At 31.7% G+C, this 14157-nt stretch overlaps 1 non-coding gene across 1 annotated transcript; it reads right to left on the bottom strand.

The window, feature by feature from the left end:
• Window positions 1-4555: 4555 nt before the first annotated feature.
• LOC145684493 (small subunit ribosomal RNA) lies at window positions 4556-4966 on the bottom strand. Its single transcript, XR_014131317.1, has one exon. It is a non-coding gene; the product is annotated as a small subunit ribosomal RNA (ribosomal RNA).
• Between the last annotated feature and the right edge of the window lie 9191 nt (window positions 4967-14157).

The raw sequence follows: 14157 nt of genomic DNA, 5'->3' as shown, positions 1-14157 counted from the left end.
TATAAATACTAAATATTTTAGAATCGTAACACAATCAAAGAATTCAAATAATCGCCTCCGTGAGTTCGAACGATAGACACTAAAATTGACAACCCCAAGCTACCCTCACAAACTCTAAAATTTAAAAATAACAAAAAAATCATTTTCAACATATAAACTCCCTAAAGAATAAGATAGTGGCAAAAAACTTATCAATACAATAAATTCAAGTCTTAATAAAACCATCAGTAAATGCTTACGTTGAATAACAAAACAAGCTATTCCTAAAATAACTAGGAAACAAGAAAACAAAACAAATAATATTTTCATAAGCTTTTATAGTTTAATTAAAACGTTGGTCTTGTAAATCATTAATGAATAGTATTCTAAAAGCCTCAAGAGAAAGTATGAACTTTTCTTTAGTCCACAAAACTAATATTTTTAATAAACTACCTCTTGAAATTAAAATAACCTGAAAATTACTTATAATTTTAGTATTATAAAGATTCATTCTAATTCAAATATCTCACCCCCTATCAATAGGGCTAATACTTATTATCAATACTATCACTACTGTTTAACTATTTCAACTATAAGAGAATCACCTTGATTCTCTTACATTCTCTTCTTAGTTTTCCTAGGAGGCATATTAGTCCTATTTATTTACGTCACAAGACTAGCATCAAATGAAATATTTACTTTAATCCCTAACCTTTTCTTACTAGCTTTTCTCGTTCCACTCCTCTTAATTCTTATAATAATTATCGACCCTCTTCTTCTCCCAAATATAATCTCAATGCCTGACCCTCATATATGTGCAATTAACTATCAAGAAATCCCCGGCATAAAATTTTACATAATACCAATCCTAATAAATACTATCATACTAGCTACATATTTATTTATTACACTAATTGCAGTAGTAAAAATTACTTCTCTATATCAGAGCCCCCTTCAGCCCTCTAAGACGTATGTCAACAACAATTCGTCTTCACCATCCTCTTTTTAAAATTGCTAATAATGCTCTAGTAGATCTTCCGGCACCCATTAACATCTCATATTGATGAAACTTTGGCCCTTTTCTTGGCCTATGCTTAATTATTCAAATTCCTACGGGACTATTCTTGGCAATACACTATGTATCAAGTATTGAACTAGCCTTTAATCGAGTAATTCACATTTGCAGAGATATAAATTTTGGTTGGCTTTTACGTACCCTACATGCCAATGGTGCCTCCTTCTTCTTCATTTGCCTTTACTTACACATCCGCCGAGGAATATATTATGGCTCTTATCTTTACCTTCACAGCTGAAGAGTGGGTGTTCCTATTCTACTTTTAGTAATAGCAACCACTTTTGTAGGCTATGTCTTACCCTGAGGTCAAATATCTTTCTGAGGTGCAACAGTCATTACAAATCTACTCTCAGCAATTCCCTACCTAGGAACAATACTAGTACAATGAAGTTGAGGAGGATTCGCCGTAGATAATGCCACCTTAAACCGATTCTTTGCCTTCCATTTCCTTTTGCCTTTCATTGTGGCTGCTATATCAATAGTACATCTATTCCTCCACCAAACAGGATCTATCAACCCTCTAGGTCTTAATAGAAATCAAGATAAAATTCCTTTCCACCCTCATTTCTCAACCTAGGACACTATTGGATTCTTAACAATAATAACAGCCCTAATATTACTTACTCTCTGAAATCCCTATATATTAGGAGATCCTGAAAATTTTACTTCAGCGAATCCTCAAGTTACCTCCGTACACATTCAACCAGAATGATACTTCTTGTTTGCTTACGCCATTCTCCGTTCTAATCCCAATAAACTTGGAGGTGTTATTGCCCTAGTAATATCAATCCTGATTTAAATAATTATGCCATTTTTCCACACTAGAAAAATACGGGGGCTACAATTCTATCCTATTAACCAAATCATATTTTGAATTGTAGTTAGCACAGTAATCCTCTTAAGTTGAATTGGAGCTCGGCCAGTCGAAGACCCCTACATTTTAACAGGTCAAATTCTCACAGTTATCTATTTCGCTTATTTCTTATTTGTCCCCTACCTCTCCTCCTTATGAGATTTCTTATTGAATAAAACCTAGTTCTTTGGCTGAGAATAAGCATATGTTTTGAAAACATACAACAGAGCAAAGCTCTAAAAACTTATTCTCAATTTAATACACTTAAACTAAAAAAGAAATAAAAAGAAGCTTTACGCCGCCTAAAAATAAAAGATAATTAAGACATAAAGATAAAAAACACCTTCAAGCAAAATATAAAAGCTTATCATATCGAAACTGTGGGAACGTCCTCCGTAATCAAATAAATCCAAAGGAAATGAAGACTACCTTACAAAACAACAAAACACAAAAAATATCATGACCTAAAAACAAAACACTAAACAAAGCTCTTATAAACAAAATACTAGCATACTCAGCTATACAAAATAAGAGCAAATCCCCCCGCTCTATACTCGATATTAAATCCTGAAACAAGCTCCGACTCGCTCTCTGCAAAATCAAAAGGAATTCGATTAGTCTCTGCTAAACAAGAAGCAAATCAAACTAATACTGGGGGAAACGTAATTCATAAGAATCACAATTCTTCCTGATAATGACCAAAATTCAACAATCTACATCTTTCAGCTCTGAATACAAAAGACAACAAAATAAAAGCCAAACTAACCTCATAAGAAATAGCCTGCGCAACCGCCCGCAAGCCCCCTAACAAAGAATGTGAAGAATTAGATGATCAACCGGCAATTATTACAGTATACACGCCCATGCTAGTACAACATAAAAAAAGAATAACCCCAAAGAAAAAATCAATATAATACTTAAATAAGGAATTCTTAATCACACTAACAAAGACAAAAATAAATTAAAAACAGGGGCTAAGTAATACGGATAATAATTAGATATAGTGGGAAAAACTTGCTCCTTAGTAAATAATTTAATTGCATCAGCAAAAGGCTGAGGTAAACCACAAATACCTACCTTATTTGGTCCCCGCCGAATCTGAATATATCCTAAAACCTTTCGTTCTAATAAAGTTAAAAATGCAACCCCGATTAAAATACAAATAATCAAAATTAAATTAGAAATTACACCTATAATATAATCATAATACACTATTACCTGGACTCACCCATCCATTATTAGATCCCTAATGTAATGCACTTATCTGTCAAAGTAATTATTAATTATTTTTATTCCTCAACAATGAATATTACTAGTACTTGGTCCTTTCGTACTAAAGCTCTATTTTCTAAATAAAGGATAGAAACTGATCTGGCTCACGCCGATCTGAACTCAGATCATGTAAGATTTCAAATGTCGAAGAGACCTATATACTAAGCTTCTGCACCTAGATAAAATATTAATCGAACATCGAGGTCGCAGTCTCTTTTGTCGATAGGAACTCTCAAAAAAATACGCTGTTATCCCTGAGGTAACTTAATCTAATAATCATTAATAAAGGATCATGAAAATACTTAAAAGTAATAATTTCAAAAAGAGTTTATTTTATCTTCTCGTCGCCCCAACGAAATAATTAAATAGCAAATTTATTCATTACCAACTACAAAAATTACTACTTAAATATAAAGATCTACAGGGTCTTATCGTCCTCTTAAATCATTTAAGCCTTTTCATTCAAAAGTATAATTCAACATCACAAGTAAAGATAGTCTTCCACTCGTCCGACCCTTCATACAAACCCTCAATTAAAGGAATAATGATTATGCTACCTTCTCACTGTCAAGACCGTTTAAAACCTCACTGGGCTGGCCAGACCTTCTATTCTAACAAAAGGACATGTTTTTAATAAACAGGCGGAGGAAAGTTTTGACGAATTCCTTTACTTATTCTCTGTAATATACTAATAACACCATTATAAATTATCCTAAGTAATTTAAGATAAAAGTACAATAATAAATTAAATGCAATAAAATATGATAAACAACTCAAATAAGTTATAACAAAATTAAAAATTATAGCTACCTCTAAGCCCACATCTTTCATTTAATGTAAATTACATTATAAATAGTAAAAGTAAGGAGCAAATCTCCCTTACTATTACTCACGGCCGAACTATACAAAACTAAATCCACAACAAGTCTAACCGCAGCTGAATTAAATTCAATTCTTGTACTGTACAACCAGATATAATGGAAACCGAAAGGAATTTCGTCACTAAAATAAAATTAATAAATATACTATCTATAATACCATAATATCTTTGCTTTTTACATTTCGGGTAATTATTATATAACAATATTATTTAGTGTCTCCTGATACAAAAGTTACAACATCTTATGTTTTCTTCCTCAAAAAAAAAAAATCACTTATTTAAACATTCCCTTGCGGTACTAATTAAATATAATATTAACAAATTAATTCTATATCCCATACAATAACATTAATAAAAGTTGATTCACTTAATACTAATACAAACAATAACAATAATAAGTACATCCTACAATCAAAATAATCTGAATTGCACAGAAACCTCCTCGATGTAAACGAATAGCTCAACTAACAAGCTCTATTTTGTAATTAATTCAATCTAGGCACACCTTCCGGTACACCCACTATGTTACGACTTATCTCACCTAAACAAATGAGAGCGACGGGCGATGTGTACATATCTTAGAGCCCCACTCATGCTAGCAATATAACTAACATTACATTCAAATCCACCTTCACTCAAATAATTTCATAATAAAATCCGTATAAGCATTCTATTATAATCCATCTCCTCTTACTGATGAGCTGCATCTTGACCTGAAGTCCTTCTCAATAAAGACATTGAAGGTCTCTAAGTTCTCCCCTAGTACCATCAACTACGGCGGTATACAAACTGAAATACAACAGCAAGTAAAATATATCGTGGATTGTCGATTACGGGACAGATTCCTCTGAACAGCCTAAAATACCGTCAAATCCTTTGAGTTTCAAGAACATAATTAATATTACCCAGGTATTTTATTTTACATTAAAAATACGAGGTGTGACACAAAGAAAAGAGGCTGTTCCAATAAGTCAGTGTACTTACAGAATTAGTTCTCTGTGATGTTATCACCTTCAAAGTAGTCCCCTTCAGCATTCACACACTTCTGCATTCTGTGCTGCCATTGCTTGTAACATTCCTGGAACGAAGTTTCTGGAAGGCCCTTCAGGAGATTCTCCGTTTTCTCCTGAGCATCTTTATCTGTAGTAAAATGGGTTCCCTTTATGCAAGATTTAATTTTGGGAAATAAAAAAAGTCGCAGGGAGCCAAATCTGGTGAATAATGTGGATGCTCCATTACAGTAATGTTTTTGCTGCTCAGAAACTGCTTGACAGATAGGGCCTTGTGAGCGGGTGCATTGTCCTGATGCAAGAGCCATTCATCACTCCACAACTGTGGCCTTTTTTTTCTAATTTTTTCACGTAGTCTTTTTAGTACTTCAATGTAGTAGTGCTGAGTAACAGTCTGACCACTGGGAACCCACTCAATCATTAGAATTCCCTTAATGTCGAAGAAGACAATCAACATTGCCTTGAATTTTCCCTTCCCTCCGAAAACCGTTTATGCCATTCAAACACACTTGCTCGAGACAAAGTTTCACCTCCATAAGCCTCAGTTAACATTTGATATGTTTCTGTTGCTGATTTCTTAAGTTTCACAGGAAACTTGATGTTGATTCGCTGTTCAGTTTTTACACTAGACATCTTTCCGGCAGAATGCAGTTGCACGTGTTCATTCACTGATGCAATATTCCCAAGTGCCACCACCGGCTGAGTCGAAACTGGTAGCATGGATAGAGGAGGGGTGTGGCATTACGTCACCAAAACAGTTGTTGCCAACTCCAATCCTTTTTCAAGTTATGCACTTAGTCTCTTTTTTGTGTGTGTGTCACACCTCGGAATAGGGTATCTAATCCTAGTTTAACAAATAATTTCATAGCTTCAAATATAGAACTCGTTATTTAAATAATAATTTCACGTAAAAATAAAAAGACAAAGTCCTTCAATTCAAACTTATAACTAAACCTTAACCATCTTACCTCTTCTCTCCGACCCCCTCGTCTCACCGCGGCAGCTGGGACGAATTTCGCCCGATCTCCCCAAAACCTTAACTGCTTCAAACACTAATTAATAAACAAAACCAAGTACTGCGATCAATTATATATCATTATTTACCCTCAGGATCAACAACAATTACTTCTTATCCAAAAGGTTACATGTACTACCAGATAAATAAGGGAACAAAAGCAGGGATAATACTTTATTATTAACTTATAATGATAAAATAAATAACCATTAGTTACATCTTTAACTTCAATTGGTAAGAATTAGTATTAAATAAACCCTATTTCCCCCTTCTCTAGGATACAATTTTTTCCCCTCCAAACAAAATTGTATCCTATACAAGTATATTTATTCTCTCTCCACACATATATGCTGTAAAAATTAGCATATAATGGATACGTTAAGCTTATTTATATACCTTTAGCCGGTATCTCAGGTTAATTATGAGGATTTAATAGATTTTCAAGTTTTAATTATTATTAATATATAGTATTTCCAAACTTAATCACTATAATACAATATTGATAGTAGTAGAAAATGGATCGATCTGGCTCAACCTAGCTCATACTAGGCCAACTCAGGAGCCCATGGGAAAATGAGCATCGTACACCGTGAGCCCACGGTCTTTTACGACCTCCATTTTAGGGGTGAAATTATTCCCTTTTATGAGCACTTTTTAGGGGATGTATTCGTTCTCTTTTACGAGCACATTTTAGGGGGTGAACTCGTTCCCTTTTATGAGCATATTTTCCAACCCCTACGAACACATAACAGAACACAAGACTACGTAACATAACGAACATACAGCAGAGCAGATTAAACTCGTTCCCTTTTATGAACACTTTTTCAGGGTGAACTCGTTCTCTTCTATGAGCATATTTTCCAACCCCTACGAACACAGCAGATAACACATAACACTACGAAACACACAGCAGAGCAGATAACACATAAGACTCGTACCCTTTTATGAACACTTTTTCAGGGGTGAACTCGTTCTCTTTTATGAGCATATTTTTCAACCCCTACTTTAACATAGGAGATAACACATACGATTACGAACACATAGAAGAACAGATAACACATAACACTACGTAACACACAGCAGAGCAGATAACACATAAGACTCGTACCCTTTTATGAACACTTTTTCAAGGGTGCATTCATTCTCTTTTATGAGCATATTTTCAACCCCTATTTTAACATAGGAGATAACACATACGATTACGAACACATAGAAGAGCTGATAACACATAGCACTATTTTAACATAGCAGAACATAAGACTACGTAACATAGCAAGGGTGTACTCGTTCCCTTTTATGAGCATATTTTTCAACCCTTATTTTAACATAGCAGAAATTACACTGAGACTATGAACACACAGCAGAGCATAAGACTACGTAACACATAACAACCTCCATTTTAGGGGTGGACTCGTTTTTCAACCCCTTAGCATCAGACTACATAGCACATCAGACAGAGACAGGGGTGAACATAACGAACATAGCAGGGGTGGACTCGATTACGAACACACAGCAGTTGAACACAGCACAGCTAATAAAAGAGTATGGTATATTTTCCAACCCCTATTTGAACCCATGGTCTTTTACGACCTCCATTTTAAGGGTGAACTCGTTCCCTTTTTCAACCCCTATTTGAACATAGCAGAAATTACATAAAATTAAGACAATAATGAGGTTGTATTCGTTCCACCCCTATTTCAACATAGCGCATCAGACAGAGATTACGAAACATAGTGAAGATCATATAAGGGTGTACTCGTTCCCTTTTCCAACCCCTATGTGAACATAGTAGAAATTACATAAAACTAAGACCATAATGAGGTTGTATTCGTTCCATCGAAGATTAAACATAGTCCATTTTAAAGGGTGAACTCGTTCTCTTTCTTTTATGAGCACTTTTTAAGGGGTGATCTCGTTCTCATTTTTCAACCTCTATTTGAGCATAGTCCATTTTTAAAGGGTAAACTCGTTCTAAACCTCTATAGTAAATATAATCATTTAAGGAGTGAACTTGCTCTAACCTATATTTGAACATAACAGAGATTATTTAAAGATTGCAAAGGAATGCGAAACTTCCGTGTTTTGTTATCAGTTACATAATAACTTCCGCCATATGTAGATAATTTTCATTACGTCATTCATCCGGATTTTAAAAACATTGAATTAGTTTTCTCTTTAACAGACAATACGGTCATTCAACGATAGGAGTCCCTGAACGTAATGTAATCAATAACAAAGGTATTAAAAAAAAGGGAATTCCCGAGCATGACTTATACCTATTGCGCAATATGACGTAATGCGATCAGACAGGTATAAAAGACTGACCGACATGTTTCTTTGTAATCACTTCCTGTTTGCTGTTTCAAGCGTAAAATTCAGATATTTTTTGTGTCTGTGTGTTTATTATTAGTATGGTTTATTATTAGTGTGGTTTTGTTTTCTTTTGTAAGTAAGACATTTCATAATAATAATATTATATTATAAAAAGTCAGTTCAGAATTATTATAGTAACTTTGAGTTAGTTTTTAAAAAAAGGCAACAAAAAAGGTTAAATTAAATACTATTAATTCACCAACTTTTACTCTATTTAATAATAATTTTAAAAAAAATTATTTTAAAATGTGATACTGATTTAAATGAGGATAGTGGATGCTTTTTTTAAATAATAAAAGAAAAGACTGTTTAGATATATTAAAACAGGAACAAGATAATTCATCTTTTAAAGTAAATTTTTTCTTTGGCTACAACTTTTGTAAAACCAGTAGATTTAGAAACATGTAGATTCTTTGTAAATAGTGGTAACGAAATTATTTTACAGAGTACAGATGTGAATTCTATAATAGAAAAACTATTTAATAAAATTTTAGTTGAACAAGAAAATAGAGCAATTTAGAAATCAGGGTGGTCTTTATGTTCTGAACCAAACCATCACTTAGAAATTAAAATCAGTAAATATGATCCTCTGTCAGCTTCTTCTTTTATAAAATTACCTCAATGGATTTTATCCAAAAAATGTGTTATAAATATTCAAAATAACGATAATAGATGTTTTATGTATAGTATTCTAGCTGCGTTGCATCCAGTAAAAGAACATCCATATCGTGTGAATAATTACATACAATATATTAATACTTTATTACCATTATTTGAAAAAACGAATATAAAATTTCCAGTCGAAATAGAACACATAAGCAAATTTGAACATATGTATAATTCCGTATTTACTAAGGAACAAATTTCCGTTAATATATATGGCATTGATTATGGTCATGAAACTATTTTGGAGTTACGTCTAAGCGAAAACACATGTGTAGATAAACGTATAGATTTACTGTATTGTGAAGAAAATTGCAACACTCATTATTGTTTAATAAAAAATCTCAATGCGTTATTGAAGAGTCATAAAGAGAAAACTTATGTAAAATTGCCTCAATGGATTTTATCCACAAAATGTGTTTTAAATATTCAAAATAATGATAATAGAAGTTTTATGTATAGTATACTAGCTGCGTTGCATCCCACAAAAGATAATCCATATCGTGTAAATAATTACATACAATATATTAATACTTTATTACCATTATTTGAAAAAACGAATATAAAATTTCCCGTCGAAATAGAACACATAAGCAAATTTGAACATATGTATAATTCTGTATTTATTAAGGAACAAATTTCTATTAATATATATGGCATTGATCATGATAATGAAACTATTTTTCCGTTACGTATAAGCGAAAACACATGTGTAGATAAACGTATAGATTTACTGTATTGTGAAGAAAATTGCAACACTCATTATTGTTTAATTACAAATTTAAATGGTTTAGTCAGACATCAGTTAGGTACTCATCAAACATTTATTTGTAGACGATGTTTAGTATCTTTTTATAACAAATCAAAATTAGATGAACATGACAAACTATGTAAAGAACACACTCCAACCAAAATTAACATGCCGAAACAAGGAGAAGTTTTAAAATTTCGAAATTTGAAATTGTTATTACAGAATGATGTGATAATAATTGCAGATATGGAAAGTTTATTAAAACTTATAAATAAACAAAGTGGATCTCATACAATACAAATTCACCAACATATACCATGCAGTTTTGGTTATATTGTATGTTGGAGTAACAACTATATGAAATCAGATTTAGTTATTTATCGGGGAGAAAATGTATCGATGAAGTTTATGTCTGCTATGGAGAATGAATTAAGAAAAATCATAAACATATCAGATCAACAAAAACCAGTAATACCATTAAATAGTTCTCAGTTACAGGAGTTTAACCTATCCACTGAATGCTCGGTTTGCGATAGTAAATATACGAGTAACAATAGAAAAGTTAATCGTCATAACCATTTAACTGGTCAGTATATTGCCACGGTGTGCAACAATTGCAATTTACAAATTAAACGTCAAAGTAATTTTATCTCTGTCTTCTTCCATAATTTGTCTGGGTATGATGCACATGTATTTGTGAAAGAATTAGGTTGCACCCCTGGAAATATTTCTGTAATTGCTGAAAGCACTGAGAAATACATAACATACTCTAAGCACTTTAATTTTAATGGTAGACCTACTGAGTTTCGTTTTGTAGATTATTTAAATTCCTGCCGTACAGTCTCGAAAATTTGGTGTCAAAATTAAAACCTGAGCAATTTGTCTATACAAAACAATATTTTTTTCCGATGATAAGTTTCCTTTAATTCTCCGTAAGGGAATTTATTTTTATGAATACATAACAAATTTAGATACATTTAAAGAAACTGAATTTCCTGGAAGAGAGGCGTTTAGTAGCAAATTGAATGGAACACAAATTTCCGAGACTGATTATCAATATGCAAAACTGATTTGGCGTGTGTTTAAATGTGAAAATTTAGGGGACTACCACGATGTATATTTAAAATGTGATGTACTTCTCACAGCAGATGTTTTGGAGAATTTTAGAAAGACATGTTTAAATGCTTTTTGCATTGATCCGATTAATTGTTTTACTGCACCTGGGTTGGCATGGCAAGCCATGTTATATAGAACAAAAATTGAACTTGAACTTTTATCAGATATCAATATGTAGATGTTTGTAGAAAAATCGATTCGCGGAGGTATTACTCAAGCTGTGTTAAGGTATGCCAAAGCTAATAATCCTTACGTACATGATTTCGATGCGGAAAAAGAAAAATCTTATTTACTGTATATTGACATGAACAATCTGTACGGACTATCAATGATTGACTATTTACCATATGGAGGTTTTCGGTGGGAGGATAAAATTGACAATTGGCAAGAGAAAAATAAAATTATGAATTGGTCCACGGATAGTGAATGTTTTTTTTCTAGAAGTGGACTTAGAGTATCCAAATTATTTACACGAATACCATTCTGGTTTTCCGTGTGCTCCCACTAATGAAGTTCCTCCGAATGGTAAATACTCAAAATTAATATTGACACTTAAATCGAAATCGAATTATATCTTGCATTATAGAGTATTACAATTTTATCTAAAACAAGGTTTAATATTGGTAAAAGTACATAAAATATTATGGTTTCGTCAATCTAAATGGCTTGCATCTTATATACAAGAAAATACTCAACGCCGTGCAAATGCTACAATTGAATTTGAAAAAGATTTCTATAAGTTATTAAATAATTCTGTATACGGAAAGACAATGGAGAATGTACGAAAACGAATTGATATAAAATTAATTAACAATGAAAAAAGTGTAAAAAATTAGTAGCGCAAGATCAGTTTCAAAATTGGGTAAAATTAGGAGATAATCTTACATTATTCCATATGTTAAAAAAATCTGTAACCCTTGATAAACCAATTTATGTAGGAGCTACAGTTTTAGAATTATCAAAATTAGCAATGTATGAATTCCATTATAATATAATGAAACCTCGATATGGAGATAAAATTAGAATTGCGTATATGGATACTGACTCTTTCATTTACTATATAAAAAATAACAATATTTATAACGATATAAAAAATATGAATGACTATTTTGATACCTCAAATTATTCTGAAAATAATTCTTTATATAGCACAAAAAATAAACACGTTTTGGGTAAAATGAAAGACGAATTAGGTGGAGTTCCTATGATTGAATATGTTGGGTTACGAGCAAAAAATTATGCAATAAAAACTGGTGAAAATAAAGAATTGAAAAAATATAAAGTTATCAAGAAAAATGTAGTTAAAGAACAAATTACGTTTGACGATTATAAATCATGTCTATTTCAAAACGAAACGATTCATAAAACACAATTTGAAATTAAAAGTAAATACCATAATTTAACAACAAATCAGGTGACAAAATTAGCGTTAGATCCGTACGATGACAAAAGAAAAATTTTAAATTGTAATATACACACTATTCCTTGGGGGTATCATAATAAAGATTTAACATGTACGATTTGTATATTGTAAATATGATATATTTTTTTGGATATATTAGTATTAAAAATATGTCACAATCAGTTCGAGAACAAATAGTTGCAGAATTACATAAAAGTGCAAGACAAAACTATCCTCGAATATCCGTTATAACGAAAGGGATTCATGATTTATGGCAAGGTGATTTAGTTGAAATGAATAGTGGAAAATTAAAAGGTCTAGCAAAAATTAATCGAAATTACAAATATTTATTAACTGTCATAGATACATTCTCTAAATATGCTTGGGCTATTCCTGTGAAAAATAAAACTGGGAAAGAAATTACACAAGCATTTATAACAGTACTGAGAAAAGTAAACAAAAGCCCTAAATTTTTACAAACTGACAGGGGTCGAGAATTTTATAATTCAGAGTTTCAGAAGGCGATGAACCAAAATAACATCAAACATTATTCCACGTACAGTGATGTGAAAGCGAGAATTATTGAAAGATTTAATAGATCATTACGTAATTTAATGTGGAGACAATTTACACTGCAGGGAAATTATAAATGGATTGGCATTCTGCCGGAATTACTACATAAATATAATAATACTATTCATTCCACTATTAAAAGTAAACCTAACGACGCTATTAAAAAAGAAAATGAAAAACATCTATTGACAAACATCTATTGCAAAAAGTTTTCTCTGATAAAAAGAAAAAGTAAATTTAAGATAGGTGAATATGTAAGAATTAGTAAACTTAAGCGTCCTGGTTTTGATAGAGGTTTTACACGCAATTGGAGTACAGAAATTTTTGGAATTGCTAAAGTTTTCTTCACTAATCCTCCGACATATCACTTAGTAGACTCAAATAATAAACCTATTGAAGGAAGATTTTACGGACACGAATTACAATTAACGAAATTTCCAAAAACATATTTAATTGAAAAAGTTTTGCGAAAGAAAAATAATAAGGCCTATGAGAAATTGTTAGGTCTGCCAAAAAGTGAAAATTCTTGGATTGATTTAAAACATACTATATTGTAAAAAAGAAGAAAAGTCAAGAATTTATAGGTGAAGCATGTCGTCACAAGTATTTCTAGTAGATTTTATAATTTCAAAAGGTGAATTTTATATTTTAAATTCTAGCAACACTGTAAATTTTCGTTGCTTAGTTAAATTGTCATCATCATCATCATCACGAGGTCTATCAGTATCACAAGTAAAAAGTGTATTAAATCAAATTTGTTCTTCCACAAACGCAGTTTTTTATGTAAAGGAGAAAAGAAAGCAAAATATTGAAAAGCGCTATTTAAAATAAATTCAATATATCTGTAATAGAGATGGAATGGAAAATTCCTTTTACATGTATGGTAGCAGGTCCTACAGGTTGTGGAAAATCATATTTTGTTAAAACATTTCTTGACCATTATAGTAAGTTATTTAAAAATATTGTATGGTGTTATGGTGAATGGCAGCCGTTGTATGATACTCTTTCAAACTGTACGTTTAAAGAAGGTTTACCTCAAAATAATGAATTTCAAGCAGACGAAGGTCCACATCTTGCTATTATTGATGATTTAATGCGTGAGTGTGACCATCGGATTGTAGATATTTTTACTAAGGGTAGCCATCATAGAAATATAAGTGTAATATTTATCACACATAATATTTTCCATCAACAA

Source organism: Thermobia domestica, chromosome 4 (assembly GCF_964235325.1).
Source record: "Thermobia domestica chromosome 4, izTheDome1.hap1.1, whole genome shotgun sequence".
NCBI classification, from domain to species: Eukaryota; Metazoa; Arthropoda; class Insecta; order Zygentoma; family Lepismatidae; genus Thermobia; species Thermobia domestica.
This window is presented reverse-complemented; position numbering and strand designations above follow the sequence as displayed.